Source organism: Juglans microcarpa x Juglans regia, chromosome 2S (assembly GCF_004785595.1).
Source record: "Juglans microcarpa x Juglans regia isolate MS1-56 chromosome 2S, Jm3101_v1.0, whole genome shotgun sequence".
NCBI classification, from domain to species: Eukaryota; Viridiplantae; Streptophyta; class Magnoliopsida; order Fagales; family Juglandaceae; genus Juglans; species Juglans microcarpa x Juglans regia.
Window position 1 is genome coordinate 30,203,729 of NC_054597.1, and position 15,661 is coordinate 30,219,389.

Consider the following 15,661-nt stretch of genomic DNA (forward strand, 5'->3'; position numbering starts at 1 on the left):
TGCAACGTTATCAATAATTATATATATTTTACCATTGATAAGTACGATCTCATTTTTTGTTTTGTAGTTGTTTGTTTTGTCGCGGATCCAATGGTGAGACATTTCTCGAGAAACACCAAACTCATGAACGATTCTGACGAACTACTGGAGGTTAATGTGACAGTGGATAGCATATTTCAAAGGGATGACGGATTTCTAGAAGTCCCACCCGGGGAGCACAGGTACATCTGCTACGCCGATTGGCGTATAGAATTTAATGGTGGGCGTCTAGTACAAGTGTCTTTTTCCATCGGAGACCGGCAGACGGAACCTATATTGACATCGCAGATAAGGGATCATGAGAAAATCAGATTCTTCAAACGCATGGACGGAACCATAGCCCACGATCTTATCAAGGGAAGTATGATCCAGATGAACGGGTAATTCCCTTTATTTTATAACTTGTTCAGATGGGACACCTAATAAAATTATCGGAGACGGAATTTTGATTGAGAGAGATGCTTTATTTTTCTCCATTTTCCTTTAATTGCTATACTTGCTCTGTTGTTATGTTTTGAGTTACAGGATAGTTATATCGATGAAAGGCGTGGTGAAAAAGGTCAAGTCATCGCTGATGTAGCATGTGTTATATGGCTCAGTTCTGGAGGAGTATTACTTGGGTGTTCAGTTCTGAGTTAGAGTGCAAGGGAGAAGAAAAGTTAAGGTGGGTTGGCGAAGAGAGCAAAAGTCGGTGAAACTTATCGGTGGAAGAAACAAGTGATGCGGTGCCGATTAGTGCCAAGAATCATACGGTGCCGTATTATTAGAATAAATAATTATACGGTATTTATACATTCACGACTATAATTACCATTCATCTTTTCCTTTTGTGTTATTTCCGTTGAAAATGAGATATAAGAACGCAAGAAGGACGCAGGGAAATGGGGTATGGAAAATCTCATCTTGTTAATGTTCTGGATTATCTTGGAGGTTGAGCTACCTCGAATAGCCCATATCTTTCAATGAAAGTTTCATATTTCTATGTAATTGCATATATTGTTACTCTCCTCAATATTTTTACATATTTAGCATCCATTGTTACTCTGTTTTCTGGGATGGTATTTTGGATTCATAACATCGTGACGACGACAAGCGATGTTTATTAGCATCCTATCCTATCCTAAATCCGTAACTGTTTTCTCTTCATTACTTTTTGTCCTAGTTTTTCAGTTCTTTTGACCATCTCTAATCATTTAATTACATTAATTAAAAATAATTCAATTTTATAAAAATGGACTCAAAGAATAACAGCAGAACAATTTTTGTAAAATTGAATTTATTTTTAATTAAATTATATAAATATGTTAGTTGATTAAATTTATTTTTAATCCAGATTCAAAAAGCAACAAGAAAAAAATAGCAAAATAATAAAGTAATTATAAAGGAAGTGTAAGGTTATCTTTATTGAACAAGTTGCACAAAAATAATAAAAATGTTATACCGGATTATATATATCATCATATAAGACCTTAAAGAAAATGAGACAATACTTTACAAAATCCAAAAAGTATCCAAATTTATATTTGTCAAGTAACAAGCCAATAATTTTATAAGAGGAATGCTTAGGTCCTCGAATTTGGAACCTAAAAAGTTCACCGAATGAGATTTTTCTTTTTCCGAATGATTAAAAAAATATTTTTTAATAATATTGTAAATTTTTTATTTTTTTTAAAAAATGTTTATGATGTTTAAAAAAATGCACGAAAAAGAAGAAGAAAAAAAAATTACACTATTTGGTAAACTTTTTAGATCCCAAATTCGGGACCCATAGCAGTACTCATTTTATAAAGAATAATTCTAACTACTAATTGTTTTTACACTATACACTATACATAATTTTTTTTTTTTCTTAGCAAATATGTGGTTTAGAGATTATGTGGAGAAAAATTCAATTAATTTAATAAAAATAAAAAATAAATAAAAGTATGTATTGTGTAAGATGATGTACAGCAAAATCCTTTACGAAATTCATATGACAACAATTATTATTTATTTTCAAAACCATAGTTTGGTCCCCATGGATTTGTTCCTGACCATGCCGTACTTCAAAAACCCTCAAACAAATAAACGAAAAAGCCATAATATTGGAGTATTATGCAGCCCAACTTTAGGGATGTTTTGTAATATTTTTCATTTCATTTAATCTTATCTCATTTTTTTTTATCTCATTCTAAAACATCATTTAAATACAAATATTTTCAAACTAATTATTATAGTTTTCCCAAATTTTCAAACAAAATAAAAAAAAAAATTAACTTTTTCAAATCTCAAAACAAATATAGTATTAAAAAATTGTATTCTAACAATATTTTAATTTTATAATATTTTTATTCAATTTTTTTCTTTTTTCAAAACCCTATAAAATATTATAACTCAAACCATTTTACTACTATTTTCAAACTATGTCATTATTATTTAGAGATTTCTCATGCCATTTCATTCCCCAATCATCCCCTAATCTTAGTATAAATAAAAATTTTAATCATAAAGTGATTTAGCAAAAGTAAATTTACAAATAAACATGATTTGATGTGATACGTTATATTGTAAAAATATTTTTATTGTAAAGTAGATAGTGTATCATATGAGACAATATTTATTTGTGAATTTACGTTTGTGAAATGTTTTGTGAATGTAACACTTCTTATTAGTATAAAAATGCTTGGGTGCCCTCCAAATATGCCCCAAAAGTGTCTCCTAGTTAGGGGTGTAGGCGGACCGGACTGGATCGAAAAAACCGATCGGACTGACTGTTACGGTCCGGACAGAAGCTTGGACCGGTCAATCTCCGTCCAAGTATTTCTCAAATATTCTTAGATATTTCTTTTTCAAATTTCACTCAAATACAAAATATTTAATCATTATCTTAAGACAAAACTCAATACAAGTTTTTCAAACATACAAACAAAACCCAAAAAATAATATAACTTTTTTAAACTTTAAAACAAAAATAATACCAAAAATTTATATTCAAACAATTATTTAACTTTATAATATTTTTATTCAATTTTTTCTCTTTCCTTTTCTAAAACCTAATAAAATATTTTAATTCAAATTATTTCATTACTATTCACATATATTCTAAGATATTCTTAATTGTCTAAACAAGGCCTTAAATATGCTCTAGACATGCACCTAGGTTGTAGTAAGCCGACGAAGAAGAGTCTCAATGCTTAATTGGATCTATGACGACAATGCATGTCGTGAAGGATCACCCAAATGTCGAAGACAACAATGGAGAGTCGGCATCATCCCTTAGCTTCAGTATCTCTGTCGTCGTCGGTGGGACGAAGGCATGGGTTAGAGGCGTTTGGATGGAAAAAAAGTTGGGTTGCTACTTGCCTTATACGGGCAGGTAGCTAACCCTCCCAGCCCTTGCACCTGCCTAGTTGGGGACCAAGTTTTCAGCCCTGCCACTTGGCCCCTCCCATCCGGGCGGGCGGGCGGATTGGCCTATGCCCATTTGGCCATTCCATGCAGTGAGAGAGAGTGAGACCGAGAGATTGGCGACGGTGACATAGAGATTGCGCAGAAATGTGGTTGTTCGAAGATAAATATACGAGTCGTCTAATGCTACGGTCCTAAATTATAAAGGTTCGATAGTACATTTATTGTGAAACTAACCAAAAGAGAGATATATGTCGGCTATATGTTCGGAAATGGTAGAATATCGGTCAAAGACGACATTGTCTAGCCACTCTCGATCTCCTCCAAGTGGTCTAGATTAGAGCTTGTTTATTTATTTTAGGCCACGCATGTTCTTATAGTATGCGTCGAGAGAGGGTCAAATTAGAGCTTGTTCGATACGTTTGGATATGGTAGAATATTGGTCAAAGACGACATTTTCTAGCCACTCTCGATCTCCTCCTAAGTCTAGATTAGAGCTTGTTTATGTCTACTAGAAAATAATATTGCGTAATATTTTCTAGTAGTCATACTTCGGATCGAATGGATGTCATTTGACTCATTTTCATATAATGTGAACATAAGGATTCTGATCATGCACAACAATTATTACATCTTACAACTTTATTTAGAGTTACAGATATTTATTAATAATGTGAAACGTCGTCGATAGCTAGGCATGATGTATAATATTAATGAATTAGATCATCCATGAGTTTCAAGCTTTATGACAACGGACAATATTTTTAAAATCCATTTTAATCAGCTGACTTACATATCTATTTTCATGTCTTTTTTTTTTTTTTCGCATGAGAGAAAGTAGAAAACTGCATTAATATCAGAGAAATCATAAAAATTCCTTATTTTTATTTTTAAGATTTACTTCCTTATTTTTATTTTTAAGATTTACTTTCTATGGAAGCTGAAGAGGAGGTTTTAGACAATTCTTTTAGGCTACGTTTAAATGTTGAATTGAGTTGAGTTGAATTGAGATGATAAAAAAATATTATTAGAATATTATTTTTTAATATTATTATTATTTTAAGATTTAAAAAAATTAAATTATTTATTATATTTTATATTAAAATTTAAAAAAATTATAATAATAAATTGAAATGAGTTTAAAATTTAGACTAACCAGCCTCTTGCTTTCTTAGATAGGAGCATAGGGTGGCCGTCGGTATATAAATGTCCCCAAATTCGTAGTCCAAACCGAGCCTTCTAGTCATAGGGTTAAGCGAAAATTCGACTGGCAGAGAATTTTAGGATTCTATAATTTTTTAAATAGAATGGGTCTATACTCACTGCTGGTTTTTTTTTTTTTTTTTTTTATTACATTATTTTTTTAATATTTTTAAAAAAAGAAAAAAATTTATAATATTATTAAATAATATTTTCTTAATCTTTAAATTAAAAAAAATTAAAAAAAAAATAGAGAGCGGGACCCTTGCTTTTTTCTTTTAAATATTTGAATGTATCATGATGTCCCATCCTTGGACGGGCAGAGAGGCAGAATCGGTATTAGATATAGGGGCGACTCAATATTCAATATATTTTGTGGCCATTATTAAGTACATGATATTTTAATTTAAAACTGATAATAATATTTAAATATTAAATAATAAAATTTTATTGAAAATTTATGAGATGCAAAATAAATATTAATATTATTTTCATAAATAATATCTGCACAATCTTCTAGATGAAAAAAAATAAACTCAGAAACCAACCAGTTTGGAGTTGATGGGAGAGAGAGATTGAAATTACGTAGATTGGTCAGAGACTGATGGGTAAGTTAAAATGAACACAATCTTCTAGATGCATGCCCTTCAGTCTTTCACTCCGTTTTAATAGATTAATGTCATTTGTTATTTTAAAATGTATAAATGTTACATAATTGTTTTAAAAATAAATAAAATTTATTATTAAAAAATTATTATTTTTTATATAAATCTAAAATTTGTTCAATTTTTTTAAAATAATTATACGATATTACTCACAAACCAACGACTGCATCAATCCTTTCTCATTTGAAAAAATCTTATTACAAGTAAGTTCGTGCACCAATTCGTACATTAATATTGATATATAATACATATGTTTAATGAAATGATGTGAATTAAAAATAAAAATAATTTTTATAATATAAGAGATTTTTTTCTTCTTTTAAATTTTTTTTTTATTTTTTTTAAATTAAAAAAATCAACGATACATCATATGATGCACGAACTCACATGTATCTAACAAAATTCTTCTCATTTTATTATTATAAATAGTTATTCCGATTCTCTTGCTTTCTCTGTAAACGGAAATTGTAATATTGTATCCCTCTCACTCCGTTTTCTTTCTTCCTCTGCTTGTTATTTTTTCTCTCCGGTCTCTCTTGCTTGTTTGTTTAATTTGTTGATTCAATGGTGAAACCTTTCTCGAGAAACACCAAACTCGTGAACGATTCCGGCGAACCACTGAGGGTTGCTAAGAAAGTGAACTATGGCGGGTTTCCAGAAGAAGTACTTCTAACAATCCCACCGGATGAGCACGGGTACATGTGCTACGCCGATTTGGGGATTGAATACAATGGTGGACGTTCAGTAACAGTGCTTTTTTACATCGGAGAGCAGCCGACGAGATCTATATTGACATCGCAGATAAGGGATCATGAGAAAATCAGATTCTTCAGACGCGAGGATGGAACCATCGCCCACGATCTTATCAAGGGAAGTATGATCCGGATGAACGGGTAATTCCCTTTATTTTATAACTTGTTCAGATGGGACACCTAATAAAATTATCGGAGATGGAATTTTGATTGAGAGAGATGCTTTATTTTTCTTCTCTGTTATGTTTTGAGTTACAGGATAGTTATATCGATGAAAGGCGTGGTGAAAAAGATCAAGTCATCGCTGATGTAGATTGGTTTCTAATACCCGTCAGTATGATTGAGCATGTGTTATGGCTCAGTTCTCCAGGAGTATTGCTTGGTGTTTAGTTCTGAGTTAGAGTGGAAGGGAGAAGATCTTCTACAAGTTAGGTGGGTTAGTGAAGAGAGCAAAAGTCGATGGAAACTTATCGGTGGAAGAAACAATTGATCCGGCGCCGTTTAGTGCCAAGAATCACACGGTGCCGTTTTATTGGAATAAATGAAGTGTCGCTTTATGATCGGTGGAAGACACGTGCGTGTTAGTCCGTCGTGGCCTGAAGGGGAGTTTGTTACAAGTTGTTATTGTTATTTTCGTTTAAAACAGACTATTTTGCCTACCAATTTTTACCGCTTTACTGGACTGTTTAGAAATTTTTTTTTTAATTTTTTTACTTAATAATTAAAAAAATAATTTTAAGTGTATTAATGTTTTTTTTAAATTTTTTAATATATTTAAATATATTAAAAAAATGTAAATAAAAAAATAAAATAAAATTATAAAAATAACTAGTGGTCAAAGTGAGCGGACTACTTTAAACGGTAGAGTAGTCTAACTCTTTTCGTTTGGTATTATTTAGGTTGAAAATTAGATATAAGAATACAGGGGATGAAGGAAAAGAGGGTATGAAATATTTCGTTTGAGTCTAGCTTGTTTTTACAAATGAGATGAGATGAGATAAAATTAAAGATAAAAAGTTGAATAAGATATTTGTTAAAATAAATTTTTTAATATTAATTCTTGTTTTGAGATTTAAAAAAATTAAATTATTTATTTTATTTTGTATTAAAATTTAAAAAAATTATAATAATTAAATGAGATAAGCTAAAAACAAACTAGATGTTCTGAATTATCTTGAAAGTTACGCAAATCTGGAATGGTACCTATCTTTCAATGAAGTTTGAAGTTTCATATTTCTACGTAGGGAAAATCTTCTTTGCCGTCCTAGTTGACCACTGGTCAATTTTTGTTTTTGTTTTATCTAGTGGTTAAAAAAATAATTTTAAGTGTATTGATATATTTATTTTTTATTTTTTTAAAATATTTAAATATATTACAAAAATGTAAAAAAAAAAAAAAAAAAATCCTGGTCGGTACCTCCAGCGGTAAACGCTGAGCGATACAGTAGTCTTGCACTTTTTTTTTGTACTAGCATCGATTGTTATTCTGTTCAATATTTTTACATATTAGCATACATTAATACTCTGTTTTTTGGGTTGGTATTTTGGATTCATAACAACGTGACGACGACAAGTGAGATCTTTAGCTTCGCTATGGACAAGTGAGTTATTACTGTGTGTTTGTACCAACTTCTTCGGAAGAGTGATAGACATGAAGTGTTTCGAGTATTTGTTGGTTAGAGTCAATCTGACCGCTAGGCCAATGTAGGTTTTTATTTTTATTTATTATTTCATATTTTTTCAACATATTTAAATATTTTTAAAAAATAAAAAATATATATCGATATACTAAAAATTACTTTCTTAATCATTAAGTAAAAAATAAATTAAATATACAAATGGTCAAAATGAGAGGCAAAGTCAGGGAATAAACTAACATTTTTCTTTTACTTAACAGTACTCTTATGACACTAGGATATAGTCTTTTCTTATTAGTTAGTTTGGTATTCTTTTGCCCACCAGTTGATCTTCAAAACCACTAGATCCGACATTCATCGGAGTGGAGCGTAGCCCGCACGCGCGGGAGGAAGTTTCGGATCTAGTATGCACGTGGGCATCACGCGTGATCGAGGAGCCTTTTGCTGTTGCCACGCTTAGTTTCTTCAGAATCCCTGACTTCTGGACTTCCAAGATTGACTGTCGACATTCCTTCCAGAGTGACCAGTGTAATGCACGCGCCACTATCGACGATATGTGCACTGTTCATCCATTTCATTTTTCAGTATTTTTGTTTTCCTTTTTTTTGTTGTTCTGTTTTTTCATTTTGACCCAAGTGGGGTGTTGAGCCTTTGGATCAGACGCAACCTGAGGCAAGAGTTGTTCGAGAGAGGTGGGCGATGCTACGACAGGTGGTCGTACGGCCAGTGCTCATGTGTAGGTACTACTTGCGTAGTGGAGGCTGTTTGTCTGTGCGTGAGCTGGGTTCTCGTGCCGTCGGGGCTCGAGTTGCCGATACTTGCAGTAGGTGTGACGTCCGGATTCACGCCGGTGCTTGTGGCTCGGTAGTTGGTTATATGTTTTTATTTGTATTTTTTTTATTATTTTAGTCAATAATAAAATAGAAATATGCTATTGGATTTGGTGTCCAGAGCAGTATTCCGTACCCTTCCTCCTTGGGAGGACAGAGGGGGCCGTGAAGTTCTGTTTTATAAAGCACTTTTTTGTTAGGAGAGAGTTTTTTAGAAGTTAAGACAATGTCCGCCACAAAAGAATTTATGTATGAAAAAGTCTCAAAGTTGATGCGTAGTTTGGCTTATATAAATTTTTTATGTATTGATAGGTTACAATTATATCTTCGATTCATTAATGAAACAAGTCTATTTCCATTCAAAAAAATAAAAAAATATTTGTTATTCTTTTGTTATTTCTGACTGTTTATTGCAAGAGGTATTCTTCTGCCGCAAGTAATGATTATTTCAACTCTGTTTAGTCGAACCTCCTAATCTCAAATTTCCTATCCTAAATCCGTAACTGTTTTCTCTTCGTTACTTTTTGTCCTAGTTTTTCAGTTCTTTTGACCATCTCTAATCATTTAATTAATCAATCACGTCACTTTGTTTCTGGAAATCTTAAGCACTGAGGGACCAATGGTCATGAATACTATCATTACACTAATTACTTTTCTACCTAGATGTGAGCTTTAGTATTAGTATTGGTGTAGTTAAATTTTTGGGTAAAATTTGGATAAAATGTCACTTTTTATCTTTTTGTCTATCCATAATAATTTTATATTTCATATTGAATTGGCCATATCACTAGTTATAATAATAAAATATTATTCTTTTTTTAAATTTTTTTTCTATACATTAATCTATATCTTTTATATTTTTTTATCTCGTTTTTTATTTTACTTTTCGTAATTTCAATAATCTACACATCAAAATACATAAAACCTATCAAGATTGGAGAGAAGAGAGTTTGAGTGTGACGAAAAGATACGACAGAGAAAATAATATAAATGAATCAATTGGAAGGGCAACAGTAATCATACATATACGGTGATTTACTATAGCGTTCAAGGCAAATGCAAATCTGTTTCTCTCTTCCAATGCAGACAATTTTAAGAGATTATTAGACAAATTTTATATTGCAATGCCATTTGGTTAGGCTAATAGCATTGCGCTGAGAGTTACCTTTTATAAATCATATGCATTGGAATTAGCCTTTGAGTAATGCTAGATATTAGGGTGTAAAAAGTTAACGCACTCTTTTTAAAAAAAAATTGGATCAATTATTAAAAAATAACTTTTTATGTGAATATCAATTTATCACTTTTTCTTTTAAATAAAAAAAAATATGAAGACTTAAGGCTGTGTTTGACAAGTGAGAGTACTTGAGGTACTTTCACTACTATTCTTTACTTTATTATTACTTTTTACCTATTTTTTTACTATTCATTACCTTTCACCTACTTTTTAATATTTTATTATTAATTTTTTATTAATTTTTCACTACTATTTACAAACATTCTCAACACTTCTCAGGTATTCTCACTATCCAAATATAGCCTTAAACTATCTAAACTTACAAATATCATTTATTGTGTGTTTGGCAAGTGAGAGTATCTCAAGTACTCTCACTACTATTTTTTATTTTATTATTACTTTTTACTTACTTTTTTTACTATTCATTACTTTTCACATACTTTTTATCACTATTTAATATTTTATTATTTTTTTTCATTATTTTTTTACTACTATTCACAAATATTCTCCACTCTCTTTTTCTGCACTCAAAAATGAATCTTAGGAGAGCATCAGGATTAGTAGCCTCCAGAAGGTTAATAAAATGAGATAATGATACCATTACACTTTCTTTATTATTGCTTTATAATCTAATTATTTTTTTTTCTTTTTGCTATTTGAATATGGATTAAAAGATTTTAGAACATGATCCTTGCATAATTTAGAAGAAAATAAATTCAATTAATTAAAGTAATCATATAAACTAATTAAGAATAAATTCAATTTTATATAAATGGACTCAAAGAGTAAAAGAATATCAATTTTTATAAAATTAAATTTATTTTTAATTAAATTACATAATTACGTCAGTTGGTTGAATTTATTTTCTTCTAAATTATGCAAGAATATCGTATTATGAGATTTTTAATCTTGATTTAAAGAGCAAAAAGAAAAAAAATAGTAAGATAATAAAGTAATAATAAAGGAAGTGTAAAGTTATCATTATCCAATAAAATGAATAAATTGCACACAAATAATAAAGATGTTGAACCGGATTATATATATCATATAAGACCTTAAAGAAAATGAGACAATACTTTACAAAATCCAAAAAGTATCCAAATTTATATTTTTGAAGTAACAAGCGCATAATTTTATAAAGAATAATTTTACTAATTATCTTTACACTACATGTTATATATAATTTTTTTCCTTTTTATTTTTTTCTCTTAGCAACTATATAGTGTAGAGATAATAAGTAGAATAACTTAATTAATTTAGTAGGAATAAAACAAAATAAAAAAAATAAAAACATGTGTTGTGTAAGATGATGTGTAGTAAAATCCTTTACGAAATTCATATGACAACAATTATTATTTATTTTCATGTAAAACTTGACAAGATTATAATTATATATATTTCTTCCAATTTATAATCCTTTTTATTCAAAATCATCGTTTGGTCCCCATAGATTTGTTCCTGACCGTGCCGTACTTCAAAAACCCTCAAACAAATAAACGAAAAAGCCATAATAATGGAGTATTATGAAGTCCAACTTTAGGGGATGTTTTGTAATATTTTTCATTTCATTTTATCTTATTTTATTTTTTTATTTTATTTTATTTTTAAACATTATTTAAATATAAATACTTTCAAACTAATCATTATAACTTTATTAAATTGTCAAAAAAAAAAACTAACTTTTTCAAATCTCAAAATAAATATAATATTAAAAAATAAAAAAAACTATTTACAACCGGTCTTGCACAATCTTATACAATCGGCACTCCTTTTAATGAGAAATTACCTCCAAACAGATTTAAATTATTCTAAGATTCAAAATGTGCAAAAAAATCTCCAAGTCAACTCCTTCACGGCTTCTAGTTTTCGTACATTAAGCAATCACTGCGAAAAACCAAAGCCCATCGCGCCTCTCTTGGTGCATGCTAGCTCTTCTTACTCGACCCAGCGCCATGGATCTACCCGAGCTTTTGTCGAGGACGTGAAGCCTCTGATAGTCAAGGTTATGTGTAACAAGATACAGTCTTCCGATTCTCTGCAGAACTTTGGCTGCTTTTCATTTTTTTTTTGTTCGTTTGCTTCTTTTCGCTTATTTGGGGTCGTGCTGCAGCAGACATTTTAATTGACCCAAACTCCATAACTTAATGCCACGATACACCCAATACCTTTTGTATGATGTGTGCATATAATAACACTTTCTTGCCAAGATATTTATGTCGACAACCCTTTTGTACCAACTAGATATAAGTAATTTCATCCACAATCTGGGCGGCAGATTTCTACGATGTCACTCTCCATCAAGTGAGGATTCTAAAGAACCAGAAGCAAATCCCAAATCACACTCGAGAAAAGAGGTCAAGAACCATCGATAGCGCTATGACTGGCGCCTGAAACCACCCATGGAAAATCCAGAGAACCCTCTGAAAAGTAGAAAGTTAAACCAATTAACTCCTAAATAAGTTTGAATGGTGCCGTTATAGGAAGAAAGAGACACAAACCTATCTTGCCAATTGCAGAAACGATATAGAGTGGTGGTGCTGCCGTGTGTGGAGCAGTGTAGCATTTGGCAGTGGCTTGGGCTGTGCAGATTCAAATGGAGGTGGTGTTGGTTAACAAATTTCTCATCTCATTTCATTTCCGAAGCATCCCTAGTCTTAGTATAAAGAAATATTTTTAAATTACAAAGAGATTTCACAAAAATAAATATACAAATAAACGTGATTTGATGTGATACGTTAGATTATAAAAATAATTTTATTGCAAAGTGTATCATATGAGCAATATCAAGTTGTGAATTTACATTTATGAAATGTTTTGTGAATGTAACACTTCTTATTAGTATAAAAATACTTGGGTGCCCTCCAAATGTGTCCCAAAAGTGTCTCCTAGTGTATCTTTGTTTCTTTTTGTTTTTTTTTTTAATATTTATAAAAGTTACCACTAGTGAATTTGTTTGTATATATATGTTTTAATATTAGAAACTCAAAAAATCAAAATACACTGAGATTAGGATGTGTTTAGTTATTGAAATCAATTCAACTCATCTCAAATCAATTATTGATAAAATCTATTACTTTTTTAACTTTTTATAAAAAAGTTAAATACATCTCAACCTACTTCATATATTCAAACACGTATTTTAATTTATTTACATTCAAATTTATCTCAATAAAATCTATAAAATATTATTATTTATAAGTTAATTCAAATCGTCTATGATGTAACTCAACTTCCAAACACAGCGTAAAGGTTCTAAGAAAAGTCAATATATTTAAAGGGAATTCTAACAACACCCTACTACTTTATATATATATATATATATATATATATATATATATATATATAATTTTCAACGTCAAAGAAGTCTATCTCAAAAAAAAAAAAAAAGAAAAATGTCAAAGAAGTCTGTCAACATATGCGGTGGCCATAGCTGGTGACTTAGAGCATTAGTAATCACCTAATTATTATTAAGTCTAAAATTTAACTAGAATCTTAACTTTTGATTATAAGATTAACTTTTGACTAGTTGAGTCTACATTGGACTAACTATCTGAAAGTGAAAATAATAATATAATATTATATATTTTAATATTATTTTACAATTTTTTTTATATTTTACAAATACATTTCATATATTAATTAATAATTTATATTTTACTTAAAATTATTGTTTCTTCAACCTATTTCTTATGCAATGTGCCTAAACTTACAAGTGTAATAAAAAGGAAATCAAAAGACAAAAGGAATTGAGCAAAACTCTATTTTCATTCATGAAAAGGAATCAAAAATACAAATACAGACCTGCAACAAGCCAAAACTGAGTCCACAGTCCACAAATAAATACCAACACATTCCTTTTAGGCACCAACACGGTCCACAGTCCAACATTAGTGTCCTCAACACAGTCCATAGTCCAACAAGATTCCAGCACATTCACAAGATTCCAGCTTTAGTTGCCTTGATTTTTAATAACAATTATCAAAGAAATGCAATTCCAACTCCAATAGTTATAAGTGCATAATAAAAAATGCAAAGCATAACTCATGGATTTCATAATGTTAACCATTTGAATATAATGTTAATCTACCTCACAAACTGTAAAGATGATGGATTTCACAATGATCCTATACAAAAGGCAAGAAACAATTCTGAGTTGCAAAAGACAGCACATATTTCCTCATGGCAACTTATGCTACAAGACCAAATCCTAGAATAGTAAATTTCCAAGAAGCAATATTATGTTTTTTTTTTTTAAATTAGACTAAGAAAGAAAGGTACATATACTTGTGAAGCATTTGTTGGCAGATTGGGTGCAGTTATATATACACTGCAGGCCTAAAAGCTTACCTCGATGAGACTGAAATGGTTTTGACTGGGTTTGGGTTAGAGACATATACTTGTTTGAGTCAATGGGGGGTGGCTTTGGGTCCTTTTTTGGACTTCAATGCTTGACAACTCTATGGTCTTTAGCAAAGATACAAGGGCAGATATGAGAGAAGAAATCATGTCATTATGGGGGGTAGTATGGTTCAGCAATATACTTCCCAGATTCTAGCTTTCATGAGGCAAAACTGGGATTTAATCCCTCCTATGCTTGGAGGGATATATGGGAAGCAAGATTATGTTTGATGAAGGGCTGCCAATGGCGTGTAGGAGATGGAAGAAAGATTAAAATATTGCCAGATTGTTGGATTCCTGGTCATAACTCATTAAAAGAAGTGTGACAAGAGGATTGTAAAACTAGATGATGAGCATACCAGATGCTTGAGTTTTCTTTCTTTTCAAAGTACGAGAGAACCGCTTGATTGTTGCCGCCATCTGGATAATAAACAAACAGCTAAAACAAGAGAAGTGGTGCCCACCGTGATCCAGTGGTAACCATGGAAGAAAAAATTTACAAAAAACAAAAGGATTTACATTAAAGGATAAGTGGGTTACAAGAATGTAAATCAAAAGGGTAAATGGACAAAACGAATAACCCTCTTCGACACCAGAGAATTATTACATCGACAAGAATGCCGGGCTCTTTTCTTTTTTGTTTTTGTTTTTGTTTTTATGAAAATACTATATAAAACAAATAACAATGAAGTCTTCCAAGAAAAAAATTTGATCTTCACCGCACAAGTATACTCTCTCATTCTAGTCTTCTTCTCCTTTCCCAAGGGGCTCGAAACATCGCAACAAATTCCTTATGTTAAACAAAAAGTGAATGAGCACAGACCCAGTACAAAAATCAAACTGTACTGAGTGAGCAAAGGAAAGCAAAAGACGAGCGTTGTATGCATAAAAAAATCTTCCAGCAAACAATACCCAAATCGCGAAAACACACGGCAAAATCAAAAGTTCTAAGCCATCGAAACAAAGTGTTCATCAAAACTCATGTAAAGCAAAACACACGGCAAAATCAAAATCACAAATCAGTTTGTAAAAAAATACCCAAATCGTGATCTTCTTGTGACGGATTTGTGGAGGAATGTGCAACCTTCTGGACAATGATTCACTGGCAAGGAAAGGGGTTAACAGATGAATGGTCATTGCAAAGCAAAAATCACGGTAATTCAATCACTTAGTGAAGAGGAAATGAGAGAAAATAGAAAAAGAAGAGGGAGAGGAAAGCCTACACAGATAAGAGGGAGATAAGAGCTGGAAAGAGAGATTACCGTTTGGGCTGGAAGACGAGGGTGTGGACGATCGACGGAGAGAAGAGGGCGTGGACAATCGAAGCAGTAGCAGGTCTCTGTCTCTTGAGTTTCGGACTTTTTAGGATGAAGAGAAGGAAAATGAGGGAAATCGGAGAAGAAAGAGAAAGAACGAGGGAAAGAGAGGGGAGATAGATGAAATAATAAAATAAGCATTTCAAGGGTGAACAGTGACTCGTTAAGTTTAGAGAGGTTCTAAGATTTACTGTAGCTCA